The 13,989-nt window shown below is 39.0% G+C and overlaps 1 long non-coding RNA gene across 1 annotated transcript; it reads left to right on the top strand.

Moving 5' to 3' along the window:
* Nucleotides 1-2,485: 2,485 nt before the first annotated feature.
* Nucleotides 2,486-12,054, top strand: LOC122832666. The gene is made up of 3 exons (XR_006370860.1): nucleotides 2,486-2,686; nucleotides 10,284-10,401; nucleotides 11,445-12,054. It is a non-coding gene; the product is annotated as an uncharacterized LOC122832666 (long non-coding RNA).
* The last annotated feature ends 1,935 nt before the right edge of the window (nucleotides 12,055-13,989 follow it).

Here is a 13,989-nt window from a genome sequence, read left to right as displayed (position 1 = left end):
CTCAATTGCCCCTGTGAAGCCCCAACTCTAGCATATGGAAAATATACTAAACCTGGAGCTGTTTGAGCAAAATGGAATGTGAGCACACACTCCCACACCACCTCTGTCACTGCCTTGTTATTTTTATAATTCAAGATCAGTGTGGAGAGTAGACAAGGTGACAGGGGGAGCGTGGCACTGATAAGGTAGCTAATGCCCAGCTTTTGATGAGGTCAAAGGTCGATTCCACTTTACTGCTGGTATTTAGGGTGTCGTGTTGTTATTTTGAGAGGGAGTGTAAGGATTTGGGGGTATCAATTTGTAGAAGATTGGGGGAGTTGACTTATATAATCTTATATTTGGCATTACTTTTTGTTTAAACCTGCAGAAGAAAAAGTGTTCTCATCACTGATGAGGAACAGAATCAGCATCCCACAGGAACAGGAAATCCAGAGGGATCAGTCTTCTGATCCGCCCCAGCACTCAGACAGTCCAGCACACATGTTAACACACACATTTGCTCCCACTAAATCAGCCTGTTGATTGAAAGGGCTGCTAATTTTAGCAGCAGAGCGTCCTCCTGGCTGCAGACTGGCAGCCCCTTTTTTTGCATGTTCGGTTCCAGTTAGTAGGAGGCGGAAGAGAAGGCGATTAATAACTGTCATGTCTGTCACGACAGAGCAATGCACAACAGAGGGGAGCGTCCGGGGCACTGACGCTACAGCGGAAATGGAGTTACACGCGAGATGCTAACAGCTCCTGTTGTTGTTGATGTTGTTGTTCAGGGGCTTATGCATGCTAATGCAACTGTTAGAAGAAATGAACTGCTGAACTGTCAAGATCAAAAGTTTGTCTCAGGACATGATTACAAATTATCTACAGCTAGAAACATGCATTATTTATAGTGTATGTGTGAGATATACTTATATTGCAGATTATTTACAAACAACATCTTCCCACATTTCCATTGAACATACTTTAGAGCTGTGGTTCTTCAACTTTGGGATTTACAACCAATAACATAACCCCCCCATAACATATTTAAAACCAACAACACGATAACTCTTATAACTAATATAGGAATGTGATAAGCCAGTAACATGACCACGTTCATAATATTTGCACCACACAAGAAGGTCACATGAGCATTGTTCTCTGTTTGAATACGTCACTAAGTGATCCAATTACTAAAATGATTTCCCAGTAATTAATTAAATAATATTTCACTTATGTTGATAAGAATGTTAAAATATGGGAAAGCATTGTGTCATTGGCCATTATTTGATTATTTTTTTGCTTGCACAAAAGTTTATAATGCATGGCAGCCATATTGGACTTTAATGTTGAGGATGGGGAAAAACCTTCAAGTTTCTATCAGAACTTCAACTTATTTTTTTTTCAACTTCTACCTTGAAAGTTTCAATTTCCAAGTTAAAATAAAACATACGACCCCATGTATTTTTTGTATTTGCTCGGTTTTTAGAAGAAACTTAAGTTCTGTTGTGCCACTGTTTTAAAAAGCTTGTTATCAGACAATCAGACATTTTCTGGAAAGGCATATTTTTTAAAAAGCTTATGAAGAGGGGTTGTAGAAAACTGACAACATTATGCTCTGTTGTGCATTCTGACCTTTCCTGCAGCCTTGTCTGCATCAGAGAGCTGTATTGGAAGTCACCACTAGAGGGAGTCAGGTCAAAGTGTTTCCTTTCCTTATCTCTACAAAAAGGAACACACTACTTCCAAGAATGATTGGAAAAATCAATCATATCAATCAAAATATATTATTGTAAAATTGTATTTGCTAACATTTGCATGATCCCTGATTTTTCATTTTAACTCCAAAACAACTCGCCTCAGAGTTATTAATCAAAATCTCTCTTAAGATAGTTAAAGAAGTAAATTCCTCGGATTAATGATCATGTTTAAGTTTTAGCTAAAAAAAATAATAAAATAAATAAAATAAGTTTTAGCTGAGATAAATGCATGCTTTCTGGTATTTTGGGGCTTTCTCTTTTGTTATATTTTTCTGAATTTCTGAAGAATTGTTATGAAATCATGCAATCTTTTCCTCTTAGTGGTTTTGTGTAAAACATGTTTACATCAGTTAGTAAATCTTTTTATTGTAAACATGCCCAGACAGTTTACACCCATGTGTTTATTGGTTGTCAGTGCCGTGTACAGCAGAGGGCTCAATCTTATCTGGCATCCAATTTTAGAGATATTTAATTGCTTGGCTGCAGTTGACCTTGTTCTTTTTGATGATTACCTCATCAGTGTCTCTTCAACCTGCAGCAGGTAAACTCTAAGATTGGAAAAGGTGCTAAGTTGTGCATGATAGAAGCATGCTTCTATCAACAGCTTTTATGTGACCTCGGTTTGCCTACAGCACTGTGTTTTCAGGCTGTTCATCCCAGCCCAAGTGGGAAACTCCGGGTGTTTGATGTGGCTGACACTTGCCTCCTTTTCTCTGTCTGGCTACAGATCAGTGGCCAGGGCTTGGCTGGGACGGCCCGGTTGAGATGACCGTTGTAGATGACGATCAGCTGCCAAATCACCAGCTTGGGTTCCCTTTGGTCACATGAGCTGGGTCACATGAGCCATTGGGGGCAACCAGTGGTGCTGCTGGCCTTGCCTCTTCATGCGGTGGGAAAACATTCCAACAGCTGGCCTCGGACAGTTTCAGAAACATCTGCAATGTTCGCCACTGGTGAGAATCCCCAACTCCCGCTGCTCCAGAACACGACCTTATGATAATAAGTTGATAGGTAAAAAAACTGCAAGGCCCATAAGTCATTCTGAAAATTCATTTGAGAGTGTGAAGATTTTAGAGTTGCATTGTTTTAGCAGGGCTTAAGGAACAGGGTTTCTCCCTTATCTGACATCTGGATGTGTGTGTCTTTTGGATCTTTTTGCAACATTGCCACATAACCTAGTACTAATGAAGTAAAGCACTGGAACAAAGTCATAAGTATACATACAAAAAGGAGACTTTGTTTTTAAATAATTTGGAAAAGCCCAGATTATGACTTTAGGCTCATTCACAAACATTTAAACAGTTAAGGTTAACATAAACTCGAGGTGGCAAAAACAGGAACTCTTGGTATGTCATCAAACTCCAACATTTGTTTCTTTCTGAACATTCACGCAATAGTCGTCGGACACCATACAGGAAAAAGGTTTTGCCCAGAAGATGTGCTTAGACCAAGCTGCAGAAATTTCCAAAGCAAGAACATAGTAAGGTTACATAATTCTTGCCAAATCCGGTCCTAGACATTTGGGCACCCAAGGAAAATTATGTGTGGTAACCCCTTACTAATCCCTGTTCACAACTAAGTATATTAAAGAAACCTAAGTATATTAAATATCACATAGGATTGTACTATAGCACAAATATGAAAATACTGCTTCATGATAGATTCAGCAAAATACAAAACAGGAATTAATTTAATAAGCAAGTGGGACCATTCAATATCAATCCAACTGCATTTTATTTCACACCTAGATATCAAACATAGAAAATATTAAGACATTGCCATTAAAAAAAATAATTATTTAAAATATAGAATTATTAAAACACATGCAACATTACACTAGAACCTGTTGTTATGCTTGTGGAGCCTGAGGTTTTGAAGATGCAGGTCTTAGACATTTAAAAAGGTCAACTGAGAAGAGATGAACAGATATAAATATTACTGATAATGAACCACAGTAAGCTTACTCTGTTTCAGTTTAAACTCAAACAGCAAAGAAAGACAGGTAAATTTTAACATCTGAAATTGCTTTATAATTTTTAAATTAAGTCTTATTGTTTTCTATTAAAATTAGCACTCAACATTATATTGATTTATGATTTAAGACTAGATGTAGTTTTAGATGTTGCTTACAATAATATTGCTATACAGCATAGGCCTAAGTGTTGTCTTTTCTTAGTTGTGAAGGCCATGTTAGATTACAGTGAAGTTGTGTAATATTGTAAGCACAGAAGTGGCAGCGTCATGTTGTGTGGGTGACTTGTTGCACGAGAATCTAGTGCACTTCACAAAGTAGATGACATCCATAAGAAAGACACAAGTGACTCTTCTAAATGGACAATAACTCCAAGGATGAAGGTGATTATTAGTTATAATTTGTCTTAAGAGCAATATTTTGGAATGGCCATAACAAAACTCTGATTTCAGTCTTACGTAAAACATTTTAACCAGAGTTGAGAAGGTGTGCGTGAGAGCAAAGTGACCTAAAATCTGACTCAGTTAGAGGGACTGGACCAAAGTTCCATGAAATAGAAGCTCTTGAAAAATCTTCTCTCTCGTTATTCTGACCGTTAGTGAATAAAGATCACTTAATCCTGCCTTACCTAAAAAAGATAAGTATTTCTTTTGTGATGTCAGACAGGTTGTATCTCTTTTCACACTGGGACTATAGACAGCTGGCTGGTAAGTACTGATAGTTAAAGCTTAGTGTTGGATACAAATGGAGAAACTAAAATGCTTGACAGCCAAAGATATCATCCTAATAGGGATAGAAATCCAGACTGTGTGTGTATGCATGTCTGCGTGCGTGTGTTGGTGTGGGTGTGTATGCGTGTGTTTGCATGTGCACACGCGCCCATAGCCTTTGACATATTGTTAATTTGAAGAATGTTTGAAGTATGATGCAACATCAGCTGCTCTCACTTAACTTTAAGCCTATTCCTCTGAAAAGGACCTTCTTCTCAAATTACCAGGGAGAAAACCCAAGTACCACGCTGTGTGTCAGTTATTGGAGTGGGGAGGAGGGGGCTTTAAATGTTTTGTTAATGCAGTTTAACTTGAAGCATTTGACAGTTTTCAAAGCACTCATTAAACCGGCAATGATAACAATTTTGGGCCATTCCTAATGTGGAATAGATAATATCCATATCTGTTTTGGAAATTTGTGCGTGGTCAGTGAGGCAGTGTCTCCAGTCGGGGACTGTTTTAAATAATGTGGAACTTTGTACACGGTGTCTTTGTTGTGATCTGGATGTTAGTGTGTAAGTGGATGGAATGGAACTGTGTTTTCAGAATATTCCAAAACCTTTTGCTGGAAATTTGAGGTGGAAATCATCTTGTTTCCTTCAAATTTTATTTGGTTTTATTTTTCAATGACCTGAAGGAGAGTATAAACGTTTTTATCTTCTTATCATGATGCAATTTAAATTTGTTTTTCCCATAACACCTCATTGTTAAGGGAATGCAATGAGAAGCTTAAATCCAGCGTTGGGGAGTAAAAGAGAGGTGTGAGTGCATACTCTAGCCCTGACTCATTGAAGATTTTGCTTCACTCACCCTCTCTTCTTTTATTTGTTACGTGACCTGTTGTTGCTCATTTACCTTTCAGGGTTGGCCTCTGCCTATGCTCATCGTTGGTACTCTGCCAGTATCTCAGGCTTTAACACTTGACTTTCTGTTGGAGTTTTACATGAGCTACTGGATTTACACTGATGCATCTGATAAACAAGAGAGGACAGGATTCATGGCGCCTAACGTGGCTGGTGCTGCACAAAGGCCAAGGCAGGTAGAACGGCTCCAAACAGTTGAGCTGCACGCTACGCTGGCGTAGTCATGGCAGAACAGAAACACTGCATGTTAGATTAACTTAACAAGTGCTATTTTTTATGTTATGCTGGTTGCTGCATGGTAGCATTAATACATTCAATAAAGTAGCAGTTTGCATTTTATGAACATTTGGTAACATAGGTACTAAATAAATCCCTGCAGCAGCTTGTATAAAGAGGACAACAAAGGTTCAGCTTGAAGATTTCTTTTAAAACGGGGATTAGTGGAAAAGCTGTGAGTATTTAGTAGGCAGTCTTCAGTCTCCAGAAACAGCAACTTGTTCTCAATGACAGGTCTAACCAACAATTAATCACAAAATCACTAGGTTTAAAGATTGCTTGGTTTTCACAACCCTCTTTATGTCTGTTAGTTTTAGGTCAGATAGCTATTTAACACAGAAGATAGTAATGGTTCATGGTCTCTTATCAATGTAGTTGCTGGTGGCATACATGCTGCAATGTTTCAGTGATATGTGATAACTGAAAGAGTAAGTGATAAGGTCTAAATCCCATAATATTGTTGTAGTTATACCCACAGCATTGCTTTTTAATTACAGTACTCCCTTTTTTTTCTTTTTGCGAGTTAGTCCAATTAGGCTTAACACAATTTGAGAAATGTTACCGAGAATGTAGTATGGGCCAACAAAGCATTTGGTGTAAATATCTGTCTTCAACTTAATGGTTATCTAATGATATGCTTTGGCCTTGTGCATTAAAGACAAAAAGTATGTATTTAGTCTAAATGAAGACATTGGGTGAGGTAACTGTCCAGCCAAAAGGCTGTGAGGCAATTTCTAAGGTACAAAAAGAAAACAATTCTGTTATATTTACTTTCTTTAGTAAAAATTGAAACACAGTTCCTAACAAGTATAAGACTTGAAAAAAATATTGTTTCAAAAGAACAGGAATAAAATTCTTATGAAACCTAAAGGAAAAGACCTTAACTGACATAATTTTTATCAGTTGTTTATTTATTTTTTTGTATTTTAACAATCTTCTTGTTATTATTTCAACATTTATGTTTATTTTTTGTTGTTGTTTTGTTTTGTCTTATTTTTAACACCTTTTAAAATGACTGGTGGTGTAAGACGCTTGTCAAAAAAAAACAACAAAAAAAAAAAAACCACAATGGTGACCAAACAAAAGTGTGTTTGGTCACCAGATTTTAGGTTGTGATATCCACATTTTATATGAACCTGATCTCAGCTAGAATCCAGCAATGCCTCCAGGCATTTCTGCTTGACACCCTTAGTATGTTTTCAAGAAGGCGACAAGAAGGCACTTTGACGCACCACTATCAAAGTGATGCATTTTGGTTTGCTATGCTATGACATTTTAATATCTGAAGACAGCCTTAGCTATATCTCTGCATCCTTTAAAGATGAAAAGTTTCCGAAATAGTAGTATTAAAATCTTTAAAAATATTTTGAAGAAAACTGGAGCTATGTGGTGAAATCAAGTTAAATTTAAATTCTTCCCGTGGATTTTCAGCTTGGAGCAAGCAGGTTCTTGTCAGTAAACTGGGCTTCGTCCCATATTCCAAAGACTCTGTCTGGTTTAATTAGACTTACTAAAGCCATGAGTGTATGTGTGTGCATGGTTGGTCTCCAGGGTCTCTGTGATGGACAGGCAGCCTATCCAGGGTGTATCCCACCTCTCATCCCAACTGAACCAGTCCTTCACAACTCTAAAATTATTAAATGAAATGGATAGGTAGTATTAGTAGTAGAGAAATAAGTGTTTAGCATCCACATGGCCATTTGTACTATACAGATTGCCAGTTACTGACCAGTTTCTCAGCATTATTCTTTGTGCAGTATTATTGAATTTAATGTTTTTATCTATGACCTCTCACCTAATTTAAGTAACCTAGGCTTTCAGCTTTTTCCTTAAACTCTGAGCACAGGCCTTTAGCCTCTGGATAAGCTTGGAGGAAAGCTCTGTGATATAGGAAAAGGAAACAGCACATGTTTAGTTTGTTTTACATGAAGCTTAAAGGATTCCCGCCTATACATGCATGTGTGAACGTCCGCTTCCCTTAGCCGCTGCATTGGCAGCTCTGACACGCGTGACCACACACAGACACCCTGCCTGAGGACAGGATGGGCACCTACACAGATGCCCCCAGTGCTGAGGCCGAGGCGGTCCAAAGTGTGGGATGATGTGGGCACTCCAGGCACAATGGAAGGATGTGGTGTATTGTTCAAGCTCATGGGGAAACTGAAAAAAGGCTGCTTGGGTGTGAAAGTCAGGATTTGACACATGTGACATGTCTGTTGATAGACAGTAGTAAAACTAGAGAATATGGAACCTAAACTGTGAAAGTATAGCTTATTTAGTATAACATAAATAAAATATGGCAATAAAAAAAAAAATGTACACAAATATATTGTGTATATTTTTAAGAAAACAACTTCTGTGCTAAAATCATTGGCTTCTTTGAGAACCCATACTTGCGACCAGTTGAGCATATTTGAACTCTCTTTTTTTTCTTTTTTTTTTAGCAACCATGCATAATTGGCCAGGGGAATAGCAATAAGAATGTAAGCTGGAGTAGATCACAAAGCAGAATATGTCACAGCCAATCAGGCGCCTCAGTCTCAGGAAGACAGCCAATCAGGTCATGGCACTTCAGGTTCCCAAGAGACCAGTGAACTCCTTCCAGAGGACGTTTCTGAGGAGATCATGAACTTTTCACTCCAGCAGTTGTCTTTGCATATAGAGTATTTTCTCTCTTAGGCGAGTATGTCTCTCTGCCAATTTTATTTTGCATCATGTCAAAGAAATGTTTCTTCTGAAACAGATTTTCATTTCTTTCCTTGTCTCTCTGTCTCTCACTCATTATGTTTCTATCAGTCTTCACTCATCCCCTGCCTCCCCTACCCCCCACTGCAGTGATGGGAAAAGAGCAGGAGCAGGAATTTCTGTCTATGAGTGCTGTTTAGTTAGACAGGTCATATAACACTACAACGGTGCATTCACATGTGTCTAAGAGCTGAGCCAGTTACAGCTATTTACATTAAAGTCCCCGAAATGAGCAGCGCTGGGGCTTTGAGCCTCCATGGTTGCATTAAGTGAAACAGAATCACCTTTTTCGTTGCCACTCAGTGCTCTTTGTTTCTGCCCATTCACGCTATTCTTACTCTTTTCACCATTTGCCCTTGACTTGCACTAAAATCCAATGTAACTTGGTCATTTAACCACACTTTTTTCTATTTCCTTCTTTCATCGTCCATTTGCCGTTTTTGAACTTTTACTTGGATGAAACTACATTTTTTTTTGTCACCTGGAACGTCAAAGCAGACAGTAGCATCTCCAAGACAAACTAGTGCGCTCAAGAGCTGCCAGTTGTCAACAGGGCCAAATGTTTTAACATCACTATGAACACCTGTGACAGCAAATATGCATGGCCTTGTTCTTGCATCATCTTGCAGAAGTGGAGAGAACATCTTAACATCCCTGTTAGGCCAACATCTGCTCATTCATTTTACTTATAATTACATAGAGTTAGAATTTACCATTACATTAATGAAAAATGGACAAGTGAACAAATAGTTTGACTTCATCTGATGCAGTCATGTTTTTATCCTTTCACAAATAGGAGGGTGGGATACCCTCCAGCCATCATCTGATCTTATAAATCAGAACTGTATAAGTATTTCACACCAACAAAAGCAATATTCACTCTCTTTCATCTTAAAGAGCTGACCATGGCTCATTGAAAGTTTGAGAAGAAAAAGCAGGCATACAAAATTCTGACACACTGGTCCATCAGTACTGAAGTAAGCAGAATTTGTGACAGCTATTTCAGTGGGTTTGCTGAAATTGTGCCAGTGGCTAAACATATAAAATCTGATCCACTGGCACAATCTATTGGATTGCAGTCAGCAGACATGCTTTACTTTCTGGCAGCAGAAGCTTCTTCAGTGTTTTGTTCAGTTGAGAGAGAGTTATACGTTAAAAAGAAACACATAAGAAACATATTTATGACTAAGTTGTTATGATATGCGCTCCCTAGTGAATCCTAATGTCTCATTCTATCCCAGTATCCAAGTTGCAACAAGCCTTACACTTTTCCCTGAATGACAACATTTTCTCACATTTCTTCATCTGTCTCTGTACTGTACGTTTTAAAATGCTCCCTCACCTCTGAACCCTGTGCGGAGCTCGGTGCGTGCCACTTTTGGTCTGAAAGCCGCATCACACTGTCAGTCTTGTGCTAATTAATTTTGTCTGTGTTTATACCTGCTTCACTTTAGGTCATTTGGAGAATAACTGCAGTTGCTTAGTTCATGTCAGGTGCTTTTTTTTTTATCTCACACCAACACTGACAAACTGACACAGACACACATGCACACAATCACAAACGTACCTTATATTCCTTTCACACACACATACTGAGTTACCGTGACTAATACCGTACCTCTTGGCAGGCACAGGCCGAGTTCAGAGGTCACCTCTGTGTCAATAAACAAGGGAGCATGTGAGTTGCTCTGCCATGCCTGAAAGCATCAATGCAGCCATCTTTGATTGGTTTAAGCTCCACCTAGCATCTCTGTCCTATCTCTTATGAACGTTGCAAGAAAAAAAGGCAAACTTTAATATTAATGGTAATCTTTTGTAATTTAGAGCAATGGTGTTGAAACATATTTTGCCTGAGTATGAGCCATCAAATCAACCTTTATTTGAAAATGAAAAGAAATACTTTAAACTTTTTTTTTTAATCCAGCATTACTTGGATTTGTCCCCTGATGCGAGCCAAGTCCCCACTCTGACCCTGCTGAGATCAAATCCTTTCCCTTTTAACCTGATGATGACTCTACCTCCAGCCTGCTCCAAAAAGACAGGTATAATGTTTCTCCCTGAGCCTCACACTGCGTTTGACCCTGCCTCATAGAAAACATGTTAGATAATGAGCCTCGGCCGGTCGGTGGGGCCAAGTCGCAGCATTTGATCGGGAAATCCCGCATGAGGCCAAGCAAGATGGAAATCTGATTAGTATCCTTGGTGACAAAGCAATAAGATCCACGAGGCTTTGCTTCAATCAGATGTGACAGGCTAAGATTTTGTCCACGGCTCGAGTGCAGCAGGATCAGCCCAGTCTTTAGGGCTGAGTTAGAGCATTAGATAAAGTGCCGTAGAGTAATTGAATGTATCAGCCAAGGGTGGTGGATAGACCTCTGATTCTGGACCGATAACCTGAACCACTTACCTAATTCAACTGTTCCTAATGCTTAGATGCCTTATTGACTGCATTTTTTGAAACACACTAAATGATCTGAAATAGAGCATGTAAATTTTACAGTGGTTTTGAGATGTTTGTTTATATTTTTAAAGTTTAGGCCAAGTTCAGGCGGTGGCCAGGAACATCAGCAGTTTGAAAGGGTGAAAGTAGATTCCAGTAGTCAGGAATTTCTAAGCATAACAAACATGTCAGACCTATTTAGCAGGCAATGGTGGGTCACAAGCCAGAGCTGTGAGGTGTATATTGTTTCTGATTAAGCTTTTCTTCGCTCACGGAGCCGCACTTTATAACAATTTACTTTACATCATTAGAGCTAAAAAACATTTGGCTTTGCTATCGTCTTAAAAAATAAATCAGGCACTTGGAAGCAGAGGAGAGAGTGCTTCCAGTCTGCTGTACTGTATCTGACGTATCACTGTAAAACCTTCCACAGAATGACCAATGCTAGGTGGCTAGTTATTGTTTCTTTTTTTTCTAGTTTACTGTTTTAAACGATTCATGTCAAATGGGAACATTTTACACCGAAACACCTCATCTGCTCTCCTGACTTGAGGATCCACAAAGAAGAAAAAAGGAGTCACTCTATTGATAATTTTCCAGCCATCTGCGAAAAATGTAACCTTTCTGTCGCTCTCATGATGTCAGCAGGCTGTTGTGTTCAGCGGGGGATTGGGCTAAAACGCTTGTGGCGGGGCCAAGGTAAACCGTTCCAAATGGAAGAGCGGCGCGGGAAAAGGGACACCATCGCAACAAAAGGAGTTAGATATGGATCATTGGGCCTGTGCACTGGCCACAGCTTGAGCCAATTATCAGTGTCATCTTGATCCAATTTAATCAATCTGAGGGGGAGACTGCGAGAGGTGTGGGAGGGTGATGGACAGGGTGCAAACGTTGGTCAGATAGCCTGAGCTGACTAAGGACGTTTCTTGCCCTGCACCAACCAGTCATCCTCCTATCAGCAGCTCCAAGGGGGTATTGAATAGGATATTCTTGTCCCCAGTACCAGTTCTTCTCACTGTAGGGTTATTTCACACCAGAGCTCTTTCATCTATATCAAATGAACTATAGTTTGTTTTTTTGTAAAGTCTACTTTGTTTAGGTATGTGTTAAAGCTCGTCAGAACTCTAGTCTAGGACCAAACAAGCAAATTCTGGTTCACCTGAAAACGTGGGTTTCTGTTCGCAAGTGAACTCTAGTATATTTCGCTTACAGTTGAAATCCAATACTCCATTTGGAACCAAACAAAGTGGCACAAAGAGAGGAAGTGTTGTCTCAATTTCATATGTTTTAATAAACATGTATGTATAAACTTAACTGTGACCAAACTGTGTTTTATCCTTTCTCTCTAATCATATCACTGATTCAGCACAAAGCGTCTGCTGGAGTTGCTAGGCTACATAATGTTTACCTCTGTATTTTGATAGGACTTGTTGAACATTTCACTTGTAAAATATTCCAATGTAGAGAGATCTAGTTAGTAATGAGTGGATAGAATGACTTTCCAACTAAGTCTGAACTATGTCACAGGAAGAACGTTATAAATGTTTTATTTAGTTTCTTAGCTGTAAGTCGTTGCTGTTTGCGCATGCTGTATTCAGCTGGGTGTGCCTTCAATTTGCCACTTTGCTTTGTGCAGGAGACCAGCTTTGTAGAAAGAGAGGATGACTCCAGGAATATGTGTTAGTCATTGTCACTATGTTTGAACATGAAGTCTAGCATGTGCAATAAGTCAGGAAAGTAGAGAAGTGGATCCAGTTTTGAGAAAGTGTATATGTTTTATCAGGGTTCATTGCTCCGTACACAACCACAATGACCGCATGCTTCAGGTCATGTTTACACCTGTGTGTAAACATGCTTAGTGACAGTATTCATGCCCTTTGTTACATATTGTTGTCTAACAGCCACAGATATCACAGTATTTTACCAGAAAAATTTGCTGGTAGTCCAAAACAAACTATCTTCTGCCATATATTTTAAATGAGAATTAGGTCTGAACTTTGACTGGACCATTTTCTACACGCCATTCTAATGTTACTCTGGCTCTTTTTTTACCTTCATTGACCTGCAGGAAGCTGCACCTTTGCCACCCTCTACATATTTGCCTACCATCAATTCTAGCTAGCCTTACTGTACCTGCGGAAGAAGATACCCAACAGCATGATGCAGCCAGTACCATGAGTCACCATGGGGAGAGTATGTTCAGGGTGATGTGCAGTGTTTATCCCATATGTAACATTTTGCATGTAGGCCAAAATATCCCAAAGGTTTGGTCTTATCTGACCAAATGTATGACCAGAGCGTCTACTTGGAAGTATTTTGTTCCAACGTGGCTTGTTGAGAACATCTATCCAAGTAACCTGATAATATGTTTTCTGACAATTTGTTGTTATACATTTTAACTCAAGACTAGGAAGCAAGAGATCAACACATGTCAACAGATTAGAATATATGTGCAGCACAACAATGTGTTAGACAGTTAAAGGAGCCGAAAATGGACAGGAGGCAAAAGGTTGGCATATTTACCCATAGATTTCCCAGCAGATTGTCAGCATGCATGTTTGCCTAAGTTGGAGACTTTTGCATCTAACCTAGACATCTATTTGGGGCATCCGCATTTGCACAAAGACCAGCTTTATGACTATGCCCCCATGATAACTTATGTCCACACAAATGTCTGTTCAAACATAACGACTTCCATTTTACATGTGATCTAGTTAATTTGCCTTATCTACACAATTTTCCATAAGTAGCTTTTATAAAATGCAAACACAACAAAAGGGACTTTTGCTTCCTTGTTTATTAAGCTCTCTAAGTCTCAGGCTATTTGGATAAAAGATGGCAACAATCCAGGCACTGTCAGCTCACCTTTCGTATGCCACAACACTGCTCTTCATCAATAGACAAAGAAATAAATAAAATGCACAGCCACAGAAACACAGACATATTCGCTGACCAGTAGAATGTGTCAAGTCGCATCTAATCACGGTTTCAATCTCCAGGAGTCGGCTGGAATAATTAGGGCTTGGATAAAACAATACACAGAACTGGATGTTACTTTTCATCTAAAGCAGGGTCATGTTCCCAATTACACTAAAATGTTGTCATGACATGCTCTCTGTTTTTAATAATAATATTTATATTATTTCAGGTAATAGATCTAAGCAGAGGAAGAGAAGTTGATGGTCGCTCT

Source organism: Gambusia affinis, linkage group LG06 (genome assembly GCF_019740435.1).
Source record: "Gambusia affinis linkage group LG06, SWU_Gaff_1.0, whole genome shotgun sequence".
Classification (NCBI taxonomy): Eukaryota; Metazoa; Chordata; class Actinopteri; order Cyprinodontiformes; family Poeciliidae; genus Gambusia; species Gambusia affinis.
The sequence above is the reverse complement of the archived record's forward strand: the minus strand, read 5'-3'. Positions and strand labels throughout refer to the sequence as shown.